General features: G+C 40.1%; 1 protein-coding gene across 1 annotated transcript in view; it reads right to left on the minus strand.

Moving 5' to 3' along the window:
• LOC145424226 (uncharacterized) overlaps positions 1-20,126 on the minus strand; it is a 474,743-nt gene that overhangs the window by 198,895 nt on the left and 255,722 nt on the right. The window lies entirely within an intron of this gene.

Genomic DNA, 20,126 nt, shown 5'->3' on the forward strand with positions numbered 1-20,126 from the left:
AAACCCAACCCTCACTATTTCACAGCACAAGTTCACCTCATCTCGGTCGGCAGTGAAACGGCTGCCTTTTCATTTTCAAAACTGTCTGTTTTCTACAGAGGCACTAACCAACGAGAGCTCGGTGGGAAAAGTTTGTTTTCAGGCTGCTACGGTCAGATCAGTAGAAAGTGACCCTAAAGCGGGCCTCGTATGCATCTCCTGCTTCGGTGCTGTTGAAGTTTAAAACGATAATAAGCATTTTTACATAGAGGGCAGCGACATGCCAGGCTCGAGGAGAAACTCCTTGAAATACACGAGTCTTATGCAATTTACTCAATTGTAATGACCTACGATTATTGTGGCTTTAAGGTCCTGTGATAATGAAGTAGACGTAGTTGAGTAGTTTAATCAGAGACTGAGATCCAGTTGTGACATCAGGGAGTGAAATGGCTGTTATTGGACAAGCTGGTTCTGCATGACCTGCATGACTCGGACAAAAGCCAACACACGGATCTCTCTGAGGTTTCAGCTTTTCTGATTACATTTAGGATTTCTTCCTCTTTCTTTTCATGGCGTGAGAAGCTTTCAGTGATGTGACTCCTTTTTTTTTTTTTTTTTTTTTTTTTTTTTTTTTTTAATAAATCAATGTTAGCTGACGTTGTGACTTCCAGTGAGTGCGATGACGGCGATGAAGTCTGGGGACACGCTGTTGCGTCTTGAATATGGAGCCTGACTGGACAAAGAAAAATAAACTTTTTTTTTGTTTTGTTTAATTAATTATTATTTTTGTCATTAAGAAAAGAGAAGTGTATATACCAGATTATGCCAATTCAGAATATTTGCACTTTGAAGAACTTCTGTACAGTATGATTTATGAATCTGCAAAACTGGATCTGGGTTTAGAAAAAGGTTTTCTTCAGCCATCATTGAATTCTTAAATCATCCCAAGTGGAGAATTTGCCTTTTGCACTTTTTATTTTTGAAAATAATATTTGTGTGTGTGTGTGTGTGTGTGTGTGTGTGTGTGTGTGTGTGTGTGTGTGTGTGTGTGTGTGTGTGTGTGTGTGTGTGTGTGTGTGTGTGTGTGTGTGTGTGTGTCTCATCGCTTTTAGCCTAAACTGTGACAGCTTGAGAATTGCCAAACTTTTTTTATTATCTTTTCGACTCTCATCATATCCCACTAAAGCCTCTTTCAGCAATATTCTGATCTTTTGGTGAATTGATGCTCTGCTGCATGATTTTCCCTCCCAAATGAGTGGGTAATGTTAGGATTAATCTAGTGCAAAATATTTCTCTTTGTATATAAATGAGGAGGGGAAAAACGAGGCAGCAGCCACACTGTTTCTCTTGTCCAAAATATGTCCAAGTAACATGTTCTGAAGCGGTTGTTATGCATTTATTATAACTGGAATAATGATGACAAATAAATGTGTTTCAAAAATAAGAATAAAGTTCAAAAGTCTGCCACTTACATTTTATGTTGGCGTCTGCTTAAACTCATTTGGCAGTATTACTTACACTGTTCCACTTACAGGTTACGGGGTTAACATGCTACTGTCCTGTCAGATACTTGAGTTTCTGTGATCTCGACATCATCAGCGTCATTTTGTTTTTCTCCCGCTGACTTCTTTGGTATAATTTCCTGGTTCTGGCGTCACAGGGATAAAGCTTTCCCAAGTAAATTATAAAAATCTGAGAGCTAATCTGCCAGGTAAAGCCTGTGTATCATCTTTATTGCTTATCACCACACAAAGCTTTACCCAGAATGAAAGCTGACACAGGATATCTGCTCAAGATGAGTCGCACACAGAAAGTGAAAACACCCACAGGTGCTGATTCAGCTTTAAAAATCAAGAAGGTCGCTTGAAGATCATTTGAGGTCACCGGTCCAAAGGTGAAGCACGATTCGCACCTTTCATCAGGATAATGATTGCAAGCTACCGAGCAACGTCTCACAATAAAGGGCGATGCAAATCTAAAGTTAAAGCCAATGAAGGGATCATGAATAGATGCCTAAAGTTGTAACACAATCTAAAATATATTTAAAAACAATCCTGAAATGACACAAATTAATATTAGGAAGTAAAAAGTGCCAGAAAAGCTGAGGTATTAAACCTGGAGGGGATTTTAATCCTCTCTAACGCTGAATGGGATTGCAGGTTGAAGTCTTTCTTCAAATAATGACATTCAAACAGTTGTTATATAATACACCTACATATATCTATTAATACATTCATGTATTAATACATTCAAGTTCATTTTCATGTAGCTTGGAATACCAATTTTAAGTTACAGATGTATTCAATTTTTCATTATCTCTAAAGCTGAAAGCAAAGGTTAAAAATAAATGAATGTTTTCACCAACTCCACTAGATGGAGCCAAAGATTTATAGTTTATGTAGGTCAACGCGTCCCATCAGGAGAGAACCTCAACTGCCTTTTTTATGTCTGCAGCTAAGTTCCTATTAACATAATTTAAACCTCATGCCCATAAAAATTAAAATTAAAAAAACCCTTCATATATCACTGCCTCTGGATTTTTTTTATTTTTTTTAGCTCTTGTCATCAAAATGCAACAAGTTAGAAATTGAATTTTACAATGATGTTTGTGCTTTCTTGGAAAGAAACATGTTTTTTCCCCCCTATTTTTATTTTAGTTGTGAATCTAGTCAGATTCAAATTTGTTTTATAGTCAGACATGGGCTTCGACCTTTATTTCCTGTGGTTGAATAAAAACGCTGAAGTGGTGACAGCAGCTGTGGATGAGCGGAGGATCATTTCCACAGTGAACGAAAAACTCATTCATCCATCCAAGTGCAGAACACTCCAGGTGTAGTGGGAGTTTTTGAAGGTAAAGAAGTGAAATTTTCTGCAATTTGGTGGACATCAATGCAACTGAGGATGTATTTCACTAAAGGCATAAAGATCCACGGCAGGATCACAATAAATCCATAATATAATGTGTCGGTGGCCATAATGATATGAGCCTAACTGGAGGGGGTTGTTTGCTAATCGGAAGGTCAGTGGCTTGTCGAAGTATCCTTGGGTAAGATACTGAAATCTCAATTTCCCCTGATTAGTCCACTGGAGTTTGAATGCCGTACTACATATTGACCCTTTCATGCATTGAATTATGACATGGAGTGACACATCAGTGTCCAATGTAGTGGTTTATATGCAAGTATACCATCAACACTGACACAAATAAAAGAAAATAGCCTCTGTCTACTGTAGTGACCACCATGTGTGAAAGGGTTAAACAGAGCAGAAAAGTACTATGTAAGTACCATGCTGTATCTTATCTGGCTTCGTAATGCAGTATTGCTGTTCTTTTCATCTGAGAACCTCCTTAAACTCAGTTTTGCGCGACTTCCATGACATCCTGGATAAATGTTGTCAAATGCTAAATACTCAAACCTTTCAAAGAATTTGGGACTTGCTGTGTCTGTATGTCTTCTTCTGGGTAAACTTCCCCGTTTTAACCTTCAGCCAAAACTTCAGCCATCTCATCTAGCAGCACTTATAAATAGTCTTTGGCCATCTGTTAAAAAATCCCCAAAACAAACCGATGCCAAAAAAAGAAAGATCAATTGAAGTTGACATGAAATGTAAATATATCCCTTTTACCACACAATATGTAATCAGTTCAGCTGCATGGGGGAAAGGGGAGGCTGCATAGGTGTGCAGTATCAGAGTGTGACCAATAAAGATGAAGAGCTTGTGTGTTTTTATTAGCCCTCAAATCTAAGAGTGAAGCTGATCTAAAACAATGATTTCCTTGTTTATGAGATGCTCACTGATGTTCTGATCTCTTGTTTTTATGTTCTACGTTCTGTGAAAGTCAGCTATGCTACAGCCGGGATCTGGAACCCATTTTAGTCTCGCAGCTTTATTGAAGTTTTAATGGTGGCGTAACTTAACCACTGATCCGAGTTCAGCGGTCCCTGTCGAAGGGACTTGATAAATATAAGCCAGAGGCTCTTTAGAACTGCTCTGGGGGTACGTTTTGCTCTGTGCTAGATCAATGTGTTCTCACACACCAGCGCCTCAGGCTATTAACTACACTCTCTGTTCTTACACAGCTGTCTGTGTTATCATCTAAAAGCCTAGTTTCATGTGATAAGGCACCACGAGTCTGAAGCAGAAAAATGTGTTGGTCATTAATTATCATCGTGATAATAAAGATAAGTGGCTCGCTGTCAGTTCACAGAAGCAGGGACAAACTGTATTAACACACAGTTTAAGTTAAAGCCACAAAAAAGTCCCAAGGCTTGAATGAGGTTTCAGTCTAAGAAGCAGGAGGTTGTGGTACAGTGATTATTTTCCAATTGCTTTATATTTGTGATGCTAGCAGTTTTGTACTGTATTATATATACTGAATGCTAAAATCAGGACATTATGAAATTTGCAATGTGAATGCTAATATGTCAGGCAGATATGTTGATCAGGTGCATCTTTTTTCTTCTGCTTAAGCTTGACAACAGTTGTTATTAGCAGCAATCTCAGGGAAAGTTTGACAGCTGTTTGCAACTTTTTAAATAAACACAAATCTCACAAATATAGCTTGCTCTGTGATACAGACTGTCCAATGAATTTTATTACTTAGCATTAATTAGCACTTGCTAACCAAGCTTGCTAACTTTGGCTTATAATTTGGTGTTCTTGATGACTCATTGCTCCGAAACAAATTAAAATGGTGCGAGCAAATGCAAATGTTGAGGCTTCAAAATGCGAGTCCAAAAAAAGGAAGAAAGAAAAAAGTGACATCACAGTGGCTACTTCCATCTTTTGGATACAGTCCATGCCATGAACACGTTTTCTTTTGATAACATATATAAATTACAGTAAAACTTTTGCTTTTTGTTGAAATACCATTTAGAAAATGACAAAAAAGTTATTAAAAACAATTGGGTAACATAAATACCTGCACTAAATTTCAAGGCAATCCGTCATAAATACTTATATAGACGTTAAACTACTTAGGATTGTTCCTCTGGGGAATACATGTACATACAATGGAAACAGATCAATTTAGTATTTATTAATATGTTTCAGTATGGATGTACAGGATAGCAAAATCTAGAGATCCCAAGAGCCACAGCACTATGATCATTTCTGTCACCACACAGATCCATTGGGATTTTTATATATGTGACGTGGCAGCTTCAATACACATTAAATAAACAAACTAACACACAGATCTCATCATCAGACAACCCTCATTCTCAGAATTCTCCAAATTGACTTGTGGATCATAGTGGGTGGTTATGTTCATTCATGGTGGGAATAATTTCATTTTTTTTTTTTACCACAAGGAGGCGCTGTCTACATATGTTCTCATCGCCTGTGGAAACTAGGAAGTAAAAGCACTTCATGGTGAAGTTTGACTTCAGTAAAGCAGTTACAGGTCCTTGTGAACTACTGCTTCTGCATACTTTATGTATGAAAAATAAATCCTGGGTACAATTAATATTATTTGGCTCTGAGTCTGACCATGTTGGACTACAGTGACATATTGTGGAAATTTAATTACAGTGGAAACTAGTAGCCTACTGTAGTATTAATCATACTTCATCACTTTTCTTGTATCATTCAGAGCAGAAAAGGGTATTTTAAAAAATGATAGTGGGCGATGACTAAGACGTTGGTAGTACCCTTGTATGTGTGTGCGTGTGTGTCACCTCGCTTATCTGTGAACTGTGAAATGCTTGGAGCTACAAGCTGTTTCTTGCCTCCTGACAGACAGGGCTCAGGGGTTGCTCTTCCTTCCTGTGTAAATTATACACTGAGTTTTGATAGGTGTCACATTAGACACAGCACGTTGTTCCCCCTCGGTCTCTCTCTACCGCTGCCTTTTTCATGTCGCTGACAACAGCTATGTGTGCCAGAACCGGTTTCCACAAAGCAGCATTCTGATTTTTTAAAACACTGCTTTGTTTAACCATTTCTTCCTTTTAATATTCAATTAAATTACCTTCCTGTTTTAAAGAAGCGAGTACTTCAACAAAATCACTTTTGGAAAATACCTGCATCTACCTCAGTGTATACTGAATAGGCATATTCGATATACAGTGTGGTCACCAGTGAACACACACAAACGTGTCCGAAAAGTCTTTTCAGAATTCTTTGGATGAAATGTCCCCTTCTTTGTGTATTAGTAATACAGTAAAGATAGTGGCTATTTAAGACCTAGAACTCCAGTATTGGGATCTCCTTGAGGCCCTACTTGTGGGTAGGCACTCAACAGAAAAGGAGATCTTTATGTGAGAGATGGAGATCTGAAATACAGTGTTTATTAGGCGTTTCACTGTGTTGGACAAAGTAGAGCAATATCTAACAGTATGACAACCTCAATCAGGATTTTTTTTTCTTAAGTATTTTTATTCATCTTTAGGCATGAAAAAAATATTTTTGAACTTCATTTTTATAAACATGTACTTTTCAAAGAGTTTGTTACATGTCCACTTAGGTGGACAGCATACCGGTACGTTTTGAGTTATGGATTTGGTATGGAGTGACACATCAGTGTCCAGTGTAGTGGTTTATGTGCAAGTATACCATCAACAAAGACACAAATACAAGAAAACAGCCAGTCCTGTCACAATGGTTGTTGCTGTTGTTACATCCACAGTGTCAACATGGCTCTTACATGGCATCTTGATGGCATTCCTTTTAGCAAAAAAAGAAAGTCTTTAAGCTTAGCAGTGGAGCTGGTGCAGTTGGCAGGACGTGACTAGTGGACATGTAGCCGCTGGAGAACACAGAAAGTCTATGATATTTTGCAATTTCAAGCAACAACCAGAAAAATAAGAGCAGGTCAAGAATTAAATAGTTGTGACTACGATTGGGAGTGGAGATGCTGATAAATGATACATGAGAAGGGTGATAAATACACCAAGGCAACCTGAGCTTATATCATAGTTTGTAGAGATTTAGGACCCAAAGGCAATATATAAGCTGACTAAAGGTGAGAAAATTTATTAAGCCTGATAATTAACTCCAAACATTAACAAGGCCTAGAAGGCAAAAACAGAACCAAAAACTAAATAGATGCAAAGGGGGAACAGAGATGGAACACAAGTGGGAAGTACAACAGATGATCTGAAGAGGACAAAGGGGAAGCTAGGACAATTTATACACCGAGGGCTGAATAATAATCAGACATAAAGACAATCAGGACAATCAGACAGAGAAAAAGTAAAACTAACACAGGACATGAAAGGAAAGCAAAAAGACTGATACAGACATGATCGCTTATCAATTTTGAAACACACTGAACATAGAAATAAGAAGACACGCTAAATATGAAGACAGAGACAAAGACACACTGGAAGGAAAAAGACAGAAAGATGAGTCACAGGGAGGGACCGATGCAGTGGAATTCATGGTTCAGCAAGAGTTGCACATTGGCAGTCTGGGGATGGCCCATCCGTCTGCAGACAGCTCTGCTGTCAATGGAGCCAGTGTACAAAGTATGTGGTACAACCGGTCTGTTGGCCACTCTTGATTGGGCTTGTTGGTGCATCAGCCAGCAATGGAGAAAAGCAAAGATCTGATACAAAGATCTGAAGAGAGTGTTAAAAACAATGAAAAGTGTCTACCCCAGCCACTGCCTGTGCTTTTCATGCTGTATTCTTTTATCTTTGATGTTTTTTAACCGATCCTGTGTGAACTGGTTGGCATTTGGCAGTCAGCTGCTGCCAGTGATGGCCAGTTGGGATTTTGGAGAGCTGCGCGTGAGCATATCTGGTGTGGGTGAAAACCCCCTCTTTGCTCACTATAGGAACAGAAACGTGTACAGATTTGCGGGATTATAAATCACACTTAATGACACACCTAGGGAACTAAAATGCTACTATTAGAACTCAAGATATGTACTATAACACAGGAGACAATGCTGGAACTTATCACTAGAATAACAGTGAGGTAAAAAGGCAAAGTTAAGGCTCTCCATAATAGGGCCCGTGCCTTGAAAAGTACAGCGTACTTACAATGTAAAATGGGGACATACCGTCTGTTTTTCCACTAAATTGTCAAGAAATTCCTTAGTGTTCCTGTAAAACGAAGGTGTACCTACATTTAAGTACTTTAAGTATTTGGAGTGAAATATAATTATATTGTAATTTCAAATAAAATATGTTGAAATTCCATTTAATTACAGGGGAATTGTGCCCTTAGTGGTGGATCGTATTGTAAAGTGTTGCTATTTAAAGAGTGACTCTGCATGAGTTTTAGCCCTGTGCATTTATTTTGAAAGCGTACAGTGTTAATGTAACACAGAATTACACTGAGAATAGCAATCATTGTCTACCAGGGGAAGCTCCACTGAAAGGATGAGGCAAATAATAGCCTCACTGCTACATGAAATAATGACTGCTTGAAGCTTTGGTCGATATTCTGGGTATTCTTAAATTAATATTTTAGTAAAGACTATAACCTGAAAACAAAATCGAATCTTTAAAAGAAAGTGGGGCTTACTCTTAACAGAGAGGCCTATTCATATAATGGGTTTATGTTCCCTAGTTGCCTACCCGCCTGCCCCTGGCCCCAATCTGGCCTCCTCTTTTTTGGAGGCTTTAATGACTAACCCATTTACATAACTCCCTTTCGGTTTGCAAATGTTTCCCTTTACGAGGCCCTTGCCTCCCCTTGAAAAGCATTCTCTTCCTCCCTCCCTTCTTCCCTCCGTTGCTCTATCTGAACGTCTCTTGCCTTCGGTGTGACCAGGTGAAGCCTGGCCCGGCCCCGATCCCAAAGTAAACCTCTCACATGCAGAGAGAAAAAGGCAGACGGAGAACTGTGCCGACAAACCCTGTCAGCATCTGATGCCCACCTACTGCCAAGCGTGTGTGTATTTGGCGCGCAAGCTTTCCGGTGTGTGGGTGTCCCTACTGATAGATAGCAAAAAGCTTGCCTTAGCCAAAAAGAATTTGCTAATATTTTTCCTAACATGGTGTAAAATGCACTAATTTTACAGCAACCAGTCTCATTAATTGACTTAGAACATGACATTTCGGCAGTCAATATGACAAATTAAGTTATATTATTACAGTCTCTGCAAGTGTCTTGAGCTACCACTGATTTCTTTATATTTTGCTAGGAAAACAGGTAGATACAGTTGATTGAAATATACATGCATCATCATATAGTATATAGGGCAAAAACACAGTTTTACATTTTTAATGGACTTGAAAGTCAATATTTGGTATGACCACCTTCAATTTTCTTGTCATTTCTTAAAGTAGTTTTCAAGAAGAGATCCCCAGGCTTCTTGAACAACTCTTTAAAACTCTTCTCTAGATGTCGGATGCCTCTTTTTTTCTGTTCTCTGTTGAGATGATCCCACACTGCTTCAGAAATGAGGCCTTGGGAGGTCAATCCATGACTGATAGTGTTGCATTGTGTGTTTTCCTATCTAGGCATATCTCAGTCTTTGCTTCCAATTTCCCTTCCTTATGGAAGGCTTCTTGACAGCCACCCTTCCACTGAGACCATTTCAAACCACATCAGCTCAGGTTTTCAACAAACAGTAGACGGATAAACTGAAGGACCAGATTCCTCTCAGGTCCTGCATCAGTTTTTTGCTGGATATTTTTAAGAGCGTGACTTTCATCTACTGAACATTTGGGTTCTTGCACTGTAAGTCTAAAGCATGAAGATAAAAATACTCAAACTACACTTGTTCAAATTCTTACTATGAGCTGGACAAGAAGATTGAGATCACTTTCTTATCTTTTCCCAAAGTACTGAGCTAGCACCAGAGCTTCAACATGTTATTTACTGTTATATTTTATTTTTATTCTTATCTTTATATTGTTTTAGTGTACATTAAGGGCCATGTGTATATGATTTTTGACAGTAAAGCTGTCTTTGACTTTCACTTATATAGCAGTGTCTTGTGGAAACATTTCTGAGTGACTCGGAAAAAAAAGTTTGTACTGTGGTAGCGATCTGATCACACTGACGATACGTTCATGAAGGAAATAAACCACATATAAATATAGACAACCTAAATGTAGAACTTCATCTGGTGTCAGCGCTTTGATCTTATCAAACCACAAACATGAAACTTTCTTCTTTTATTTGCTGTTGTTTGTTTGTTTTTAAATTGCATGACTTCAATTTAAAGTGCATTTTCTTGCAGAGAGGTGGACGCGAAGACTAAACTAACTTCGTATCTGTGAGATAGCTTAGCCTAGCAACAAGATGGGAAACAGCTATCAGAAATCAGATATTTCTTACTTGTTTATGTACTATGTTTATCATGGTGTGAAAATAAGAAGTCATGTTTTTCACATCAAGACATGTGCTGGAAACATTTAGTGGTGACTTTCAGAAAATAACTTGTGGCTTAATAACAGTCAAATCATGTTTGCGATAAGCTCAAACTGGAAATAAGCCGAGTGTAAATATAGAAGACCACTGCAGAGACTCTGGGGATGTTTCACAAGTGTTGAATCACCAGCCTTATCGGACCGCAGATTTGGCTGCTATTTTCCATTAGGTGGTAAATTATGTGTTTGAGCTGAAAATGATTTGAACAGTGGGGTTAAAGATTTCTTCTGGAAATTACTGTCAGTGTGATAGAATAGAATGCCTATTTTTTAAATCTCTGTTCCTAATTTTGCAATTATTATTATTATTATTACTATTATTATGCAACTGGTTAAAATTTAGAACATCCCATCTCAGAGTAATGCTGAAAAACCAGCCCAAGCATATCTTACTTCTGGACCAGACTACTGTAATTCCACACTAACCTTCCCTGAAAAGCATTCAGCTTTTCTAAAATGCTGTGGTGAAAGTATATCAAAAATATAAATCATATTTCTTCCATATTAGCTTGTCTTTATAGGCTCCCTGTTAAATTCTGAATTTAATCTAAATTGTAATCCTTCTCCCCACAAACAAATAATCTCACAAAAGGAAGGTTTGTTTGAATGATACAATGGGTTTATAGCGAGAACTTAAACCACCAACGCTTGCATGTGTGAGTTAACATGTTTACAGTACCAAAACCACTATTAAAATACAACACAAGTCACCCACACAAAGTTATTTAACCCTGTAGCTGTGAGGAAACACGCAATCTCGTTGGCACAAGGCAGCATGGCTTTCAAGTGGGCATGAAACACAGAGTTGCGGGATTACAAAATAGCTGCGTGTTCCGCTTTCGGCGCTCGCATGTACACACATGTCTCCTTTATTCAGGAGTCAAGACAAACAGCAGGGCCTCGAGGCATCTTTCACTGGAAGAATGGGTTTGGAATGGCTTCCAGGACATATGCCTGTCTGTTGTCGAATGTCAAACACAGAGCTGTGACATTTCGCAAGACTGCACGTACACACAACATGCAGAGAGAGGTTTTCAGAGCATTTTCACAGCTCTAATGTGGCTCCAAAGGTTATTCCTTTAGGAGAACAAAGAATTTATCAATGAGATGTGAAGATCTCTTCCAAGTCTTTGGCCAGACTTTGTGTCATGAATGTGTCCTGTCGTGGGACAATTGTGGGGAAAAGAAAGTTTACTTTAATCCTTTCCTGGAATTTTCTAAATTGTTTTTGTATTGTCCTGCGCTGCAATTGACGCCCAAGATAGTTGCAAAAAAAAATGACTGAATAAGGATGTGACCTTTGTCATTTAGGAAACAGTTGCAGTTCTAATGCCATTTCCCTATGTTTGTGATGACTTCAATTTGCGACTTATATGCATTTGCCATATTCAAGGCAACTAGAGTGACAGCAGAGGCCTGTCAGAACACCTGTAGTTGAGCAGCTAGTGTAGCCAGACAGAAATCTTACACCAATTTTGCAAGCTAAGGTCATGCGTCGTTGCTTCAAGACTGAGGTTAATGCTGGATATTTACTTTTTAAAATGCTTTTGTTTGCATCATTTCTCTCCACGCGTTATTTTGGACCGCCACTTGAACTTATTGACATTTTAATGTGCCTGAGGGGTGTACAGTATGACATGAAATAAGATTAATCGTCAACGAGGTATTTTGAGCCTAAAGCCACATGAAACTGTTCCCTTTAACCGTGGTGACACAACCATCTGGGCTGAAAAACAAACCCAACTTCCTCTAAGTTGAGGCTGGCTCGATTGATACAGTGGGGCAAAAAAGTATTTAGTCAGCCACCGATTGTGCAAGTTCCCCCGCCTAAAATGATGACAGAGGTCAGTAATTTGCACCAGAGGTACACTTCAACTGTGAGAGACAGAATGTGAAAAAAAAATCCATGAATCCACATGGTAGGATTTGTAAAGAATTTATTCGTAAATCAGGGTGGAAAATAAGTATTTGGTCAATAACAAAAATACAACTCAATACTTTGTAACATAACCTTTGTTGCCAATAACAGAGGTCAAACGTTTACTATAGGTCTTTACCAGGTTTGCACACACAGTAGCTGGTATTTTGGCCCATTCCTCCATGCAGATCTTCTCGAGAGCAGTGATGTTTTGGGGCTGTCGCCGAGCAACACGGACTTTCAACTCCCGCCACAGATTTTCTATGGGGTTGAGGTCTGGAGACTGGCTAGGCCACTCCAGGACTTTCAAATGCTTCTTACGGAGCCACTCCTTTGTTGCCCGGGCGGTGTGTTTTGGATCATTGTCATGTTGGAAGACCCAGCCTCGTTTCATCTTCAAAGTTCTCACTGATGGAAGGAGGTTTTGGCTCAAAATCTCACGATACATGGCCCCATTCATTCTGTCCTTAACACGGATCAGTCGTCCTGTCCCCTTGGCAGAAAAACAGCCCCATAGCATGATGTTTCCACCCCCATGCTTCACAGTAGGTATGGTGTTCTTGGGATGCAACTCAGTATTCTTCTTCCTCCAAACACGACGAGCTGAGTTTATACCAAAAAGTTCTACTTTGGTTTCATCTGACCACATGACATTCTCCCAATCCTCTGCTGTATCATCCATGTGCTCTCTGGCAAACTTCAGACGGGCCTGGACATGCACTGGCTTCAGCAGCGGAACACGTCTGGCACTGCGGGATTTGATTCCCTGCCGTTGTAGTGTGTTACTGATGGTGACCTTTGTTACTTTGGTCCCAGCTCTCTGCAGGTCATTCACCAGGTCCCCCCGTGTGGTTCTGGGATCTTTGCTCACCGTTCTCATGATCATTTTGACCCCACGGGATGAGATCTTGCGTGGAGCCCCAGATGGAGGGAGATTATCAGTGGTCTTGTATGTCTTCCATTTTCTGATGATTGCTCCCACAGTTGATTTTTTCACACCAAGCTGCTTGCCTATTGTAGATTCACTCTTCCCAGTCTGGTGCAGGTCTACAATACTTTTCCTGGTGTCCTTCGAAAGCTCTTTGGTCTTGGCCATGGCGGAGTTTGGAGTCTGACTGTTTGAGGCTGTGGACAGGTGTCTTTTATACAGATGATGAGTTCAAACAGGTGCCATTCATACAGGTAACGAGTGGGGGACAGAAAAGCTTCTTACAGAAGACGTTACAGGTCTGTGAGAGCCAGAGATTTTCCTTGTTTGAGGTGACCAAATACCGTAAATGTCGGGCTATAAGCCGCTACTTTTTGCACAAGCTTTGAACCCTGCGGCTTTTAGTCAGGTGCGGCTTTTCTATGGATTGTCCGTGATTTTTGTCATATCGTAAGACGATTTGTTTTGTGTGTTCCGCTGTTGTACGGCACTACGTTGCCTGGCGGAAGGATCGGGGTTCAAGAGTGGTATGTTAGTCACATGTCCGTCCGCCAGGCAACGTAGTGCCGTACGAAGTAGCGCGAAAAACAAACTTCAAAGTAGCGCTACGCATTCAGCGGGAGGCGTGGATGATGAGCGGCGATAAACTTGCAAGTTATGCCCAAAAAGCAAGTTATGCCCAACTCCACCGGTGGATTCTGACAGCGTGGAAAAGTGTGAAAACATCCACGATCACCAACGGATTTTGAAGGGCTGGACTGCTGCATGATGGAGAGGAGGACACCGCCACGGCCCTTCTGAGGGTGTTCGACTCTGACACTGACAATGAGGATTTCTTTGGTTTTGAAAGTGACAACGAAGGAGAGAAGAAGAGTGGATGACGAAGCCATCCTGAGCCTGTTTGTATCCGACACTGGAGAAGAGGACTTTGGTGGTTTTAGTGCGCAGGAAGAAGAGAAAGATGGTGGTGAATGACTGACTTTTCTTCTTGTTAAAGCTGTGTCACTGCACCTGAGCCTAAAAGGTAGTCCGAATCTATTTTTCTGGTGTGCTGTAGGCTACTGTTATGTACTACATGTGCAAATATGTACCCATAACTTGTTTTTCAAAATATTAATAAAAGGGGTGTGTCTCCAAACAGCCATCTCTTTCCTGACAATTCCCTTTGTGCATATTCTCTTACATATGATAAGTCAACATTGAAACACCTGCGGCTTTTGGTCAGGTGCGGCTAATGTATGTACAAAACAGGATTTTCCCCTGATTTTAGCTTGTGCGGCTAATATTTAGGTGCGCTTTGTAGTCCGGGAAATACGGTACTTATTTTCCACCCTAATTTACGAATAAATTCTTTACAAATCCTACCATGTGGATTCATGGATTTTTTTTTTTTCACATTCTGTCTCTAACAGTTGAAGTGTACCTCTGGTGCAAATTACTGACCTCTGTCATCATTTTAAGTGGGGGAACTTGCACAATCGGTGGCTGACTAAATACTTTTTTGCCCCACTGTATGTGGACTCAGGGGTCCACATATCAGGGAGTAGGGTGACCATATCTGGATTTCCAAGAAAAAGGACACTTGGCCCAGTCATGTAGAACTTTAATAATACTGTTTGCTTAAAGAAACCTTTAACATATTTAAATGATGCCTTCTCTGTGTGGTTAATGAATGGTGAAATAAAAAACGTCATATAGACTTTTAAAAGTCAACAAGTGCAAATAAGAGGCCCTTTGGTCCCTTGTATCTCGCACCTAATGTCTATGATAAATGTAAGTGCTTATGTGGACATATTAACTCTTCTAAACTGTAATAAAAGTGTGATGAAAGTAAAATTTTTGTTTCTTTTTGTGGTTAAGACAGTCCACCACCCACTTCTGTAGATAGATATTAATGGATAGGTGGGTGCTTTTCCCCAAGCACCCACACTGTTGATTTCTGAAGACATAAACATAAACAATATCAGTATGTTCATGGATTAATTGGGTAGAGAAACAGGAACTGAAAGGCTGTAGCCTATGTGCTTGAAAACATGCTAACACGAGCGCCTCCTAAAACCATAGGTGGCTTGGCGTGTTGACATAAATCAGTCTTCCATTTAGTGTCTGTAGAGCAGCTCACTTTATACCTGATGACATTTCAAGTCTTTAGCGTGAGTTCTCTGGTTTCCGGAGGGCCTCCGTTCCCTTTAACTCCTTCATGTGTGGAAAGCCTTGACACGTGGAACTCCTGGAGAGTGACCTCTTCATATTTTCACAGTAAACAGCCCCTCCAAAGGCACTCGCTCCTTCTCCTCCATCTCTGAACAGTGGCCTCCTTTCAGGGCCATCACTTAAGGGCCCTATTAATAATTTGACAAGTTTTCTCAAAGATTAATTACAGCCAGCTTCTAGGCTGCAATTATGCAGGGTGGAGAGACTCTGTAAACCTTCTTCAACGCCATTTCCAGGCCCAATTTTCCACTTATCAAGATGTCAACGCAGAGGAGAGCAGTCTTCTGATGCATTGATCCCAGTTAGGTGGAAGGAATGAACAGCTCTCACTGGCAAATGCTCTCTGATTCCCTGGCAGATGGCTGAAATTGAATGCCAGATTGAAGTCATTAAGAGCAATCTTTTAAGGCCAAGAACAAATAAATCTGCACCCATCAGAATCAGGGAGTTGTAAATCTGAAATTCTCTGAATGCTTAGGTGGGTATTTCTTCTTGACTGGACTGCAATGCAGGTTAAGTCCAAGGGGGTTATCACTGAAAAAAAGGCTCTCCCTTGTCTGAAGAAAACTTGTCCATTAAATGCCAGCAGTGCACACAACCAACAAATTTTTGTGTAACAATCGAGAGAAATAAAATAACTTGTTAAAAAATTTGTCAGGTAAAGTATATTCATTCAATTTAAGTTGCAATTTTGTGTTTTTGAAAAAGTTTGATACAAGTATTTATTTCTAGCATTATTATGGTCATTTAAACGGCCTCTCACAGTACTTCCACAGCTCCTCAGGAGACAGTGGTCCACAGTTCAATGCTTCATTAATCCATTATCCCCAGTTGGATTGGACATGGATCGGCTTTTGCAGTTTGTGCAAAATTCATGTACACAGAAATTTGATGTAAAATCCGACTTACAGCGAAGCTAGTGACTCTTCAGGCTATAATAAATGCTAATGCTAGCATGGCAACACTGTTTATATTTCAAGTTGTTTATTGAGCCATGAATATTTGGCTAATATTAATATTGTGCCAGTGGACACCCTGTCAGATTTAATGAAAATAACTTACCCAACTAAGCAGCGTGTCTATAGGCTATGAAAATCAATCCACATTCAGGGGGCACGTCACTGACGGCCAATCAGTGGCTCTAATGTGGACCTAGAGGTCCAAGTGATTAAGGCCTGGAGAGACTATAAGTAGCACAAGAAGAAAGGAGCACAGAGGTCACCAGAAGTGACGCTAGAGTGCGACACTAGTGGAGGAACTGTGCCACTATGGCTCCATCACTGCTACTACTTCTGGACACCAAAAGGAGACCCTGTACTCTTTTCAGAGTCAAACCCACCACCCTAAATCCATCAGTACAGATGCGGCAGAGTAACATCTTCTGTTTCTTCTTCTTGTGCAATAACTAGTATCATAGTGTCATGTGGCAGCTTTAGAGTTTTGTAGCCATACTGGCTTTGTGAAGAAGTAATGCTCAGGAAGAAGTATCCTGAGAGAGCTGCTGCATTGAAGAAGGATCGCTCAGATGCAGATTCAATGCTGGACTTTAAGTCAAGCTTTGGGACAAACAGTGATCTCTCTGCATTGAATCATACTTGTTTTTAATCAGGACAACATGCTGTGTCCTGTCTTCTTCCTCGCATCCCAACCCGTTGCGGTAGATGGCTGCCCCTCCATGAGCCTGGTTCTGGTGAAGGTTTCTTCCTGTTAAAAGGGAGTTTTTCCTTTTAACCAGCTGAGAGTGTCTTTGCTGTGGATTTCAATCCACTCAGAATTCAGAGGAGTTGCGCCCTGCTGAAAATGACAGAGAATGCAAAGGTATAGCACTTCAGTATTGCTTGAAATGCCTTACCACCTTTTGTGACTCAGTCATTGTTTAAATATCTATGGCTGCCATTGCTGCCACCCACAGACTCAGACTGCTGCAAATTTAAATCAAGAGACAAAACAAAGTAGATGACTTTTTTTTTAAAGACAAAACATTTTTCCATTTTCCATTTCAAATACTCATTTTCAGTTCAGTATCAACAAGCCATGAATGTCGTACAACAAAGCACTCAAAGCAATTAGCGCTCGAGTCTGACCGACTTCCACCTTTATATGATGAAGTGGTTGAACTTGTGACTGCAGGGTGAGGTGGCAAGTAGCAGCCAGACTCCATACATCACCTCTGAAAAGTGGAAGGCTCCTGTCGTCCAAAGCAGATGGTTCGTCCTGAGCCAGCCAGCCGGCCTCTGGATGAATGTGTTCAAGAGTGTGTGTGTGTGTGTGTGTGTGTGTGTGTGTGTGTGTGTGTGTGTGTGTGTGTGTGTGTGTGTGTGTGTGAGAGAGAGAGAGAGAGAGAAGTGGCGAATACAATGCAGTGAGTGTCCCCATGCTGTTGTCTGTCAGAGATAAGAGCCACCTGCCTATCCCATTCAACCAGAGCCCTCAGTGTCACTATAACCCATATACATCAGTTTAAAACTACAATGTGTATGTTTTATTGTGTAGTAGCAGTGCAATTCATTTGGGGTGTACATAGTAATACAGTTGAAGTGTATAAATGGTGCTTTTTAAGTGAAAAATTAAACAAATATAGCTTTCATTCATTAAGCCCCGCTGGAATAAATAATGGCCAACTGCTGCTTCCTGCTCTGACTACTATCTCATTTGCCTCATGTGAAAAGTGTGTTTGGGTTTTTGTTTGTCATTCCAAGCTAATGCATTACCATCTATCTGTGCACCCGGAAAGAAAATGAGAAAGAAAGGGGGGACGGAGAGGTGAACTCGGAGCACAAAGCTCAGATTGTTCCTCCTCGCTGTCTGTCCATGATAACAATGAGCCATTCATTTGCGCTGCCATGGGCCCTAATTAATTCCAACTTTACATTCTGACCTACAATCTCCCTTTGCTCATCCCGTTTTCCTCCAGATCCATCAGTTATTCCACACGCCCAGATGACTTCACCCTGTGTCTTTATCTCCTTCACTTCCCTCCTTTTTTTGACCAAAACATGTTAGCCTCATTGGGCAAATCTGAATTCCCATATAAAGCTATTTTCTTTTGCACAACTACACATAAAACTTTAGTACTGAATATATCTGCATTTTAGAAGGTTTTCCTTGTTTTTATGCATGGACTAGTGCCTTCCCCATGCTGAAAGTTGAACGTAGTGGAGGCCTTTTGATTTTGAACAGTATTTTTAAGCCTAAATGTTAGCATTTTGGCTGATGCCAATTCAGATTTTTATTGCCAGAATTGACCATATTTGGACAATAGGTTAGAGTGTGACAATATCTGCTAAATATACAATAAGACTTCAGATATGCTAAAATTTCACTCATTCAAAACTGAAGCACAAACTTGTTGGATTGTCTGTACCACAGACTCTATTCATAGAGACCAAAACTGTATCTTGAACCAGGCAGTGAACATGTTTTGTAATACTGGAGGTCTGGGGATTTCATCACGAAAGTCCGAGGGGATTGACTGCCCTTTGGAGTTAAGTGGCTAACAGAGAAAAGGCTTTTTTTAAATATATTTTTGCATTAGCCTAATTTTTCAGACTGGGAGGTTGCGATGTATCTCCACAACCACCCCTGAGAAAGATATTTGACTCTTGAGCGGCTAAATGATACTTAGCTAGCTAGCTAAGTAGCTAGCTAGCTAAGTATCATGTTATTTAAGAGTCTAATGGTTTTCTGTTATGTAACTAAAAGTAAAGGTAGCTAGATAGCCTGTGAGCACAGCGGAACATCTAGCCACTAACTGGAGATTTACGCTTCAGCGGGAAATCTGCACCATAACTAGATTGTAACGGCAAACTCCTCTGAAACCCTATGACATAACCTAACATGCAGCTTCCCAGAAATTTAACTGCACATTGGTCAACACATCCCCCAACTACTGTGATTGGTCTGTTCAGTAGTGCTAATTTCCGAATGGTTTGTGGCAGCAGTTTTTGAACTGAAAGACATCAACAAAACAAGCTTTAGGCTTGAAAAACAAAAACAACAAACTAAAAGAACCTAAAATATTCCATTGGACTACAAAGATCCCTTTCACATTCCCAACAACTGTGCACTAACATACTGAGTAGTAGATTTAATTTTAAAAGAAAAATACACAGCCCACCTTCCACCAACCTGCTAAGCCTTTAGTAGGTCACCTCCACCTCCTACATTATCCTTTAGAGAGTTACAGTCAGTTGTGGTCAGTAAATGTAGGTGGACAGCTTATTATTTCAGTCTCGCAGAGAACGCTGCTATTGATGTCAATCAGTTATACCACTGAAAGCACATTGTAATTGCAGTATTCCTCTGCTTCTGATTTGAGGTGAATTCACAATTGACCTTTTTTTTCTTCTGCAGTTGTCTTTTCCACAATGGATGAATGCTGCTGTAAAAACAAGTCTGCTTCTTAGAAACTGGCATCAAAGGCTGACATTTACCATTTCATGTTTCACATCACATACAGAAGTAGAGGTTTGCAGCGTTATTTCTTTAACACTCTCACCACAGAATTTCAAAATAATAGATATGTTGAATGCAACAACTCAGATCTTTTAATAGAAGCGTCCGTGCATACATGAATCAAGCCAGGACACGAAGCTTTTCAGCCATCGTTGCTTCTCCTTTTATCTGCCTTTTTCTCATTCATAATTTTTATTAAAATACCCTGCCAGCATCTTTGCCCACAATTTACATCCTGCATCAGCCCACACAAGCTGTGTAAGCAGAATTTCCTTCTTTTTGACCCTCCGTCTTCTGC

The sequence above is a fragment of the Astatotilapia calliptera genome, chromosome 23 (assembly GCF_964374335.1).
Source record: "Astatotilapia calliptera chromosome 23, fAstCal68.1, whole genome shotgun sequence".
NCBI classification, from domain to species: Eukaryota; Metazoa; Chordata; class Actinopteri; order Cichliformes; family Cichlidae; genus Astatotilapia; species Astatotilapia calliptera.